The sequence below is a fragment of the Lagenorhynchus albirostris genome, chromosome X (genome assembly GCF_949774975.1).
Source record: "Lagenorhynchus albirostris chromosome X, mLagAlb1.1, whole genome shotgun sequence".
In the NCBI taxonomy this organism is placed as follows: domain Eukaryota; kingdom Metazoa; phylum Chordata; class Mammalia; order Artiodactyla; family Delphinidae; genus Lagenorhynchus; species Lagenorhynchus albirostris.
The window spans coordinates 50,998,717-51,007,615 of record NC_083116.1 but is presented as its reverse complement, the minus strand read 5'-3'; the positions used below and the strand labels follow the sequence as shown (position 1 = coordinate 51,007,615).

The 8,899-nt window shown below is 37.2% G+C and overlaps 1 non-coding gene across 1 annotated transcript; it reads right to left on the bottom strand.

Annotated features, from left to right (window-relative positions):
• Window positions 1-4,448: 4,448 nt before the first annotated feature.
• On the bottom strand, window positions 4,449-4,551 carry LOC132514146 (U6 spliceosomal RNA). The gene has a single exon (XR_009538638.1). It is a non-coding gene; the product is annotated as a U6 spliceosomal RNA (small nuclear RNA).
• Window positions 4,552-8,899: the final 4,348 nt, after the last annotated feature.

Genomic DNA, 8,899 nt, shown 5'->3' with positions numbered 1-8,899 from the left:
CTGAGCGCGCCGTGCGTTCTCGCAGGGAAGTTGTCTCTGGATCCCTGGACGCTGGCTGTGGCGGGCTGCACAGGCTCCCCAGAGGGGAGGTGTGGATAGTGATCTGTGCTCACACACAGGTTTCTTGGTGGCGGCGGCAGCAGCCTTAGTGTCTCATGCCCGTCTCTGTGGTCCGTGCTGTTAGCCGTGGCTCCCGCCCATCTCTCGAGCTCGTTAAGCAGTGCTCTTAATCCCCTCTCCTCACACACCAGGAAACAAAGAGGGAAGAAAAAGTCTCTTGCCGCTTTGGCAGGTCCGGACATTTCCCCGGACTCCCTCCCGTTCCCGTGGTTCACTAACCCCCTGCAGGCTGTGTTCACGCAGCCAGCCCCAGTCCTCTCCCTGCACTCTGACCAAATCCGAAGCCTCAGCTCCCAGCCCCGCCCACCCCGGTGGGTGAGCAGACCAGCCTCTCAGGCTGGTGAGTGCTGGTTGGAACCAATCCTTTGTGGGGGAATCTCTCCGCTTTGCCCTCCACACACCTGTTCTTGTGCTCTCCTCCACGGCTCCGTAGCATCCCCCCTCCACCTCCTGCAGTAGCCGCCCATGAAGGGGCTTCCTAGTGTGTGGAAACCTTTCCTCCTTCACAGCTCCCTCCCACTGGTGCTGGTCCCGTCCCTATTCTTTTGTCTCTGTTTATTCTTTTGTCTTTTGCCCTACCGAGGTACGTGGGGAGTTTCTTGCCTTTTGGGAGGTCTGAGGTCTTCTGCCAGCGTTCAATAGGTGTTCTGTAGGACTTGTTCCACGTGTAGATGTATTTCTGATGTATCTGTGGGGAGGACGGTGACCTCCGCATCTTACTCTTCCACCATCTTCCCCCTCTCCTCCTCAACATATCTTTTAGAATAAAGTCCAATCTTATCTTTATTTTGGGATTTTTGATGTTTTCCTATCAATTATTTCACTGAATTTGGAAGAGCTCCAAATTAATTATAATCTGTATTGTCAGCTTTTTTTTTAATAAAATAATTTATTTATTTATTTTAAATTTTTGGCTGTGTTGGGTTTTCATTGCTGTGCATGGGCTTTCTCTAGTTGTGGTGAGCAGTGGCTACTCTTCATTGTGGTGCACGGGCTTCTCATTGAGGTGGCTTCTCTTGTTGTGGAGCATGGGCTCTAGGCGTACGGCCTTCAGTAGCTGTGCACGCGGGTTCAGTAGTTGTGGTGCACGGGCTTAGTTGCTCTGTGGCATGTGGGATCTTCCCAGACCAGGGCTCGAACCCATGTCCCCTGCATTGGCAGGTGGATTCTTAACCACTGCACCACCAGGGAAGTTCCTTTTTATCTATTTTTGGGGCATCCCATTTTATTCTTTTCCATGGGAGACTGAATTTTCTTCACTTCTGAAAACTATTACAGATTTTATACTTGGCTTGATACTTCACAATGACCCACTGTATATACCGTATGAAGTGCATGGCCAGAAATTTAATGAGTAAAGGACAGAAATGTCGAGCTTAATTCTAAATGTTGATGTCTGGCAGACTTTCAGCAAACTTTGCATTATTTTTATGGTTCACTGGGTTCTAGGGAAACATAAATTTATGATTTAATCTTTTTTGCATTTTAAATGCTTCTACAATAAACTCGACAGACAAGTAATTTCTACCTATTGACAATGGGTATAATGCACATTTGAGTTGCAGTTAAAGAATAATGCATACATAAAACAAAATCACCAGCTAAACACTGTATCACTGAGTCCAATATAAATATGCTTTCTAGAAGAAAATTCCTTTTGGCATGGATATTTCTAATGAATATGGTCAACCACCGGAACAAATAAGCATACTGATTTTTCAGATGATTAATTAATCTGGTAATACTAGTAAGAAGAAAATGAGTAATTCTCCCCCAAAATTATTCTATGGATCTAAAAAGGATGTAGTTAATACCGTCTCAATCTATATTTTCAGATAAATCCATTGTTATAATCTCTAAAAGCAAAAGAAAACTAATTTACTGGTCAATATTAAATTTGACCTTTTACCAATGACACATTTTCTAAGGAGGGAGAAATTTATTCAAAGCCCTAACAAACTTTTTTGCTATTTCTTTTTAAGTAGCAACTTCCATTAATTTAACATGAAAATTTAAATATGAGTTATAAATTATATTTGCAAAAGTTTTTGACAATTGTACATAATCACACCTTGAAAAGAGGGGGTTTGTTTTTAATCATCCTTTAGAGAGAATAAGCAGGATGCCATTTTACAAATATTTGATTTATCTATTCAAAAGAATGTACTTTGCAGAGACTAGCCATCAGTTACTGTGAGCAGTATGAGTAGTATGTTCATAAAAAAAGAACCCTTTCATCAGACGCTGCCTCTTCTTTCCTTTTACAAAGGATAAAGGATCCTTTATCCTTTATCCTTTGTGAGCCGCTGATTCGGGAAGATAGAGGATTCTTCCAGTTGTCAACATATATTTTTAAATCACCTACTCTGTGCCAGACACTGTAGTAGGCACTGGAGAACTTTTTCCTCTTTCCATTCTTTACCCATGTTAAGTCCCACAAAGCATGACCATAAATGTGCTCTTTACTGTTTACCACTTCATTACAAATTAAAATGATTCATTTGCATTCATAATGTGTTACTCAAGTGAATTATAGCCAAATGTATATGAAGTGAGCATATGACATTATATTATTTCATTATGTGGGGTTAGATTTTTGTTGCTCTGTTTGAAACAGTACCTAAAGAAAGCGTGAAAGCAACTGATCAGCTTATGTTCTCAGCCTTGCACAAAGGTTCTTTAAAGCAAACAAGATTTGTAACTGTTTTGTCTTTACTTCTGACATCATCCATGGTGCTGGTTTTCTACTTAGTTGAAGAAATCTCATGAGCCTATTTCTTACAGCAGTACCTCAACCTAACTCCTTTTACTCCTCTGATTTAGCCCAAAGGAATCCCCTGATTATCCTTTGAAGAACTGTTCATTTCGGTTAAGGGAAAGTTCTTAGGCTGGATGCAGAGACACTAATGAAAATCCAGGGTTAAGAGGAGATCGCAAACCAGAAGTAATATCAGGAGCAAAATAAGTTGGGCAGATTCTCTAATCAAAGTTGAGTGCTCTGAAAATCGGAATCAAAAGTTTGCTTCCAACTGGGGTTATTACAAGCAGTGCTGTTATGAACATTCTCATATGTGTCTTTTGGTGAGTATATGTAAGCATTTCGATGGTATATACCGGAGGAGTGGAATTACTGCATCATACAGTATGTGTATATTCAGTTTTAGTAAACACTTTTTCAAGTGTTATGCCAATAACACTCCTGCAGCAACGTATGAAAGTTCCAGTTGCTCTAACCCTTGGGAACAGCTACTTTTGTTTTTTCATTTTAATCATTCTCATGGGTGGATAGTGTTATTATATTGTGATTTTGATTTAAATAACCTGAAGGGCTAATGAGATAGGGCAAATTTTCATATTTTTTCCCCACTTGGATTTTCTGTTTGTAAGTATATATTCAAAAATTTTGTTCATTTTTCTTTTGGATTGTCTGCTTTTTATGGATTTTTAGTTTTTTCAAATACTAGATATAAATTATCTATGTTATATATTTTTAAATGAAATTTTCATTTTAGAATACTTTTAAATTAATAGAAAAATTGGGAAGGTAGCACCGAGTGTTTATCCCATTCAGGATGCCCTCTTATTAAAATCTTATAATACAATGGTACATTTGTTATAATTCATGAACCTATATTGATTCATTATTATAGCCTAAACACCGTACTTTATTCATATTTCCTTAGTTTTCCCCTGATGTACTTTCTCTGTTCCAGTATCTCATCCAGGATACTACATTACATTTGCTTATCACGTCTCCTTAGATTCCTTTTGGCTATGACCGTCTCTCAGACTTTTTTTGTTTTTGATGAACTTGACAGTTCTGAAGAGTATTGGTCAGGTATTTGCAGAATGTCGTCCCTCAAGTGGGGTTTTGGACTGACTTTTTATTATTATGTGCTGCACATATATTTCTCCAGTAATATTTCTTACCATAGTCTTTTTTTCATCATCATATTATGGCTATACCAGTTTTCTTTTGATTACTACTTAAATGGTATGTCTTTCATCATCTTTTTTACTTTTAAACATCTGTGTCCTTTTATTTAATATAAGTACCCCTTGATTTCCATTTAAAAAACATGTAATTTTTAATCCACTTTGACAATTTTAGTCTTTTAATTAGGACATCAGTTGCATTTAAAATGATTATTGATATATCTGGCTTTTATCTACCATCTTATTATTAGTTTTATATTTAACCCAACTGTTTAATCTTCCTTTTTCTTTTATTCTTTTATATTATATATATATATTTATTATTTTATATTGTATATTATTTTATATATTTATTTATATTATCAAGACATTCTTTTATTCATTTTCTTCCCCCAAATATGAGACATTTCATAAATTTTCATATCATCCTTGAGTACAGACCTTAATAATCTTCTTTGTATCATATTAACTTTAGTATGTGTACTGCTGAAGTGAAAATGGAATTTTTTTTTAAACAAGAAGTTTTACTTCTGTGGAACTTTGTGATTTTAAAAAGTGCACATTACTTTGGAGAGTAAACTACATGCAGAAAAAAATCTAGAACAGTTCACTTTCATGTAAGATATTTGTTCCCGTAAGTAGCCAAACCATAATAGATTATACTGTAGAGACTCAAAGAAAAGTGATGATGTTTTTATGTTCACCATATTTGTAAACAACCTGGTATGTACCCATATGATTTAAATGTATAATTATTTAAAGAATGCAAATTATTTTTTAAAAATTAAGAACTGTGAAAGTTCTGGGATTTTTTTTACCATACTTGCAAGCTAACCAGTTAGCTTGCTACATTTCATGGATACTGGCAGAAAAAAAAAGACTACTGGGTCAGATTCAAAGGACTTCATTTTTCACAGCACAGTAGGCAGTATGATCTTCATGCTCACGTCAGTTCCTCTTGCCCTCAAGTTCCATGGGGGCAATATGGAGTGGTCCTAGGTGAATTCTGTACATGTAGTGCATTTATGTCACAGTTGAAGAACACTGAGTTCAGGGAACCAGAATCTTTTACAGTGGGCTGCAAACAAACCTGACTGAAGGAGATAATATCTCCAATATCTCCTAGAAGGAGATAATATCTTTATTACACTAGAGAGTAAACAAACCTGCTCTTTGCTCTGGAAGGAGTCAGTATCTTTATCTTCCAAAGCCATTTGCTATATAAATGTACTTGAAAAGATGGTCCAGAATGAAAACTTATAGTGCTCAGAAGACTTGTAGAAACATGAGAGACCCATGGAGAATTGTCTCCCACATAAATGTGTACAGAAAAACGAATCTAAAAATGGAATACTCAGTTTTAAAAATCACTGTTCTTATTCTTTTCTATTATGTTGTTTCACAATATCGATCCTGAGTCGTAAATGACGTAAAAAGTGGAAGATAAATTACTTAAATAGAAAGGTTGATCTTGTTGAAAGATACATGGATACTGAGATTATTAATTCTTGTTTTAGGCTGAACCACTCAGTTGAGTTGGTCATCTGTTTCTGTTTCAGAAAGCTCTCTGGACAGGATTTCTGATCTTCCCTTGGTAGCCTACAGTTTTAGATTGTTTGTAAAAATGGCTGAAATCACCCCCCTCCCCGTATCCATGCCTCTTTGCAATGTGATTTTGTAACTCCTTCCATTAAAGGGAGGATCTTATTTACCCACCCCTTGAATCTGGGCTATTCTTGTACTTTCTTCGATTAATAAAATGTGGCTGAAATGATGTTGTGGCTGTTCCTAGCCTAGGTCTTAAGAGACCTTGCACACTTCTGCTCTCTCTCAGAACCCTGTCCAGGTCCCAGGTGAACAGTTTGGAGTAACCTTCTCAATGATGACAGGCATGTGGCTTAGTTGCCAATGTTTTCTTTGCTGACAGTGAGCTAAGTCTAAGAAGGAAAACTCCTTAGCTGACTTGAAGCTGACTAAAATACATTAGTTAGACCAGCCAAGACCAGAAGAACTGTCTAGTTTGCGTTCAGACAAAATTATTGATCCATAAAATCATGAGCTAAATAGTTGTTTTAACTCACTAAATTTGGGGATGATTAATTATTCAGTAGGAGCTAATTGCTATCTACATATAAAATATTAGTTTGTTATTACCACTAAATTCATTCATTCATCCAATCACTCGTTCACTAGCATGAATAAAGTTTTATGTGCCAGCAGGAAACAAAACAAAAACAATATCTCTATCTCTCTGAGACTAGTGGAGAAAGACAGAAAATAACATAAAAATAAAACATATAATATTCTAGGTGGTAATAAGTACAAAGAGAAAAAGGAAATTTAAAAACTTTATATCAGGTAGCCAGAGAAGGCCTCACTGAGAAGTTGGTTTCTAAATTTTTTTTCAGTTGAATTATAGTTGATTTACAATATTGTGTTAGTTTCAGGTATACAGCAAAGAGATTCGGTTTTATATAGATATATATATATTTTTTTTTCTTTCAGATTATTTTCTGTTATCGATTATTATAAGATATTATGGTTCCCTGTGATATACAGTAAACTCTTGTTGCTTACCTACTTTATGTATAGTTGTTTGTGTCTGTTAATCCCATACTCCTAATTTATCCCTCCACTCCCTCCCTTTCTCCTTTGGTAAGCATAAGTTTGTTTTCTATGTCTGTGAGTTTGTTTCTGTTTTGTATATAGATTCATTTGTATTATTTTTTAGATTCTACATATAAGTGATATATAATATTTGTCTTTCTCTGTCTGACTTCACTTAGTATGATAATCTCTAGGTCCACCCATGTTGCTGCAAATGACAGTATTTCATTCTTTTTGATAGACGAGTAATATTCCATTGTGAGAAGTTAACTGTTGAATAAAGACACAGATGTAGTATGGGGGTGAATCATGTAGATATTTGGATGAAGAGTTTCCCAGGTAGAGAAAATAATAAGTGCAAAGCCATTAAGCAGATCCATATCTGGCGCACATTTTTGGGAACAGTTGGAGTAGAGTGAGCAGTGGGAAGAGTAGTAAGAGATGATATTAGGTAATGGGAGGCTAGACCCTGTATCAATTTACCTTGGCTTTTACTTGGAATAATATTAGAAGCCTTTCGAAACGTTTAAAAACTTTTCCCCTTTTCACTGGAAGACTCTGAAGCAGGGCCATGACATGAGCTGGCTTCAGTTTTGACAGGGTTATTCTCACTGCTGTGCTGAGAAGAGACTGAAAGAAAACAAAGGTGGAAGCAGGAAGTTCAGTTAGGATGCTATATCAATAATGAAGGACCAGAGTACTGGCAGTGTGGAGGTGATGAAAGATGGTAAGATTCTGGATATACTATATTTTGAAGGTAGAGCTGAAAGGATTTGCTTGCTGATGGATTTGGATTTAGTGTGTAAAAGAAACAGAGTAAAAATCACTCTAAGGATTTGGTCTAAGAAACTAGAAGAATGGCATTGCAATTAACAGTATTAGCCTGAATTTCACAGATGTCTGGGCTGGAGGTAACTCATTTGGGAGTTATTCAATATGGAACATTTTTAAAGACATGAGTTTAGAAAGGAGAAGAAGACCACATACTGAACCCTGTAGCATGTCAGTGTTTTAAGATATGGGTGATAAGGAAAAGTAAGAAAGGAGACTGAAAAGGAGTGGGCAATGAGGTAGGAAGAAAACTAAAAGTGTAAGACATCCTGGAAACAAATCAAAAAACAGTATTTAGAGGCAGAAGGACCACCAACTGTGTCAAATGCTGCAGAAAGGTCAATTAAGATGACCAAACACTGAATATTGATCACTCACTGAATTTAGCAATATGGAGCTTATTAGTAACTGTGACACAGTCAATTTAATAAACAGATCTTAGCAAAGCCTGCTTGAAATGGGCTCAAGATAAAATGAGAAGAAACTGGAAACAGCTGGTATAGATCACACTTTTGAGGAGTTTTGCTGTAAAATGAAAGAGAAAAATTAGGCATAGTTGGAGTAGGAAGTGGGGTCAAGATCGTTCGTTCATTAGTTCCTTCCTTCCTTCTTTTGAAATAACACATGTTTAATTATTGGCAGGAAAGATCCAGTAGAGAGAAAAAAATTGATGATGGAGGAAACATGACACTCATTTTTCTGCTCTGTAATAAGAATGCAAAAACAGCCTCCTATTTTCCGCTACAAATTTTCCTTCCTTCATTCAGGATTGAATAGCCAAGGGGTGTAATGGGAATGAACTAATTATTATAGCATAATATTAGGAGAAGTGCATTTCTGGCTTGGTCAAAATGGCCAGCAGCAAACCTTCTTTGTGTTTCAACTGTCCTCATGTATAAAGAGAGAGAGAAGTTTTTTTGAAAAAGTGGGAAGGAGATGAACTAACATTTCAGAGCTCTCTGTTTCTCTTGCCTTCACACACTCACTTTTCAGGCTACAGGGCATTTGCAGAGTACGTGCTCTGGCTATGTGCTGCCATCAGAATTTGTGTACTCAAAGGAGCTATAATGACATGGCAAATGATTATACGAATATGCATCTGCATGACTTCATTCCCACCCTCTCTTTTGTTAGTTTTCAGGATTACTAATGTGTAATTTTTGTTAGCAAATACATTGAGGCAGAAGGAACCCACCAGAGCTGCAACAAAGCAGAATAATATCACCCCTCCAAGCTGCCCCAGCAGTGCCAGGGGACATGAGATGAAGCCAGAAGCCTGGGCATTAAGACCACCAGCCTGAGAATTAGGAAACCAGGGCTTTGCTTCTGACTCAGCTGCTGACTCGCTGACTCACTCTGCCGTCAGCAAGTCATTTTGTCTCCCTTGGCATTATCATCATTACAA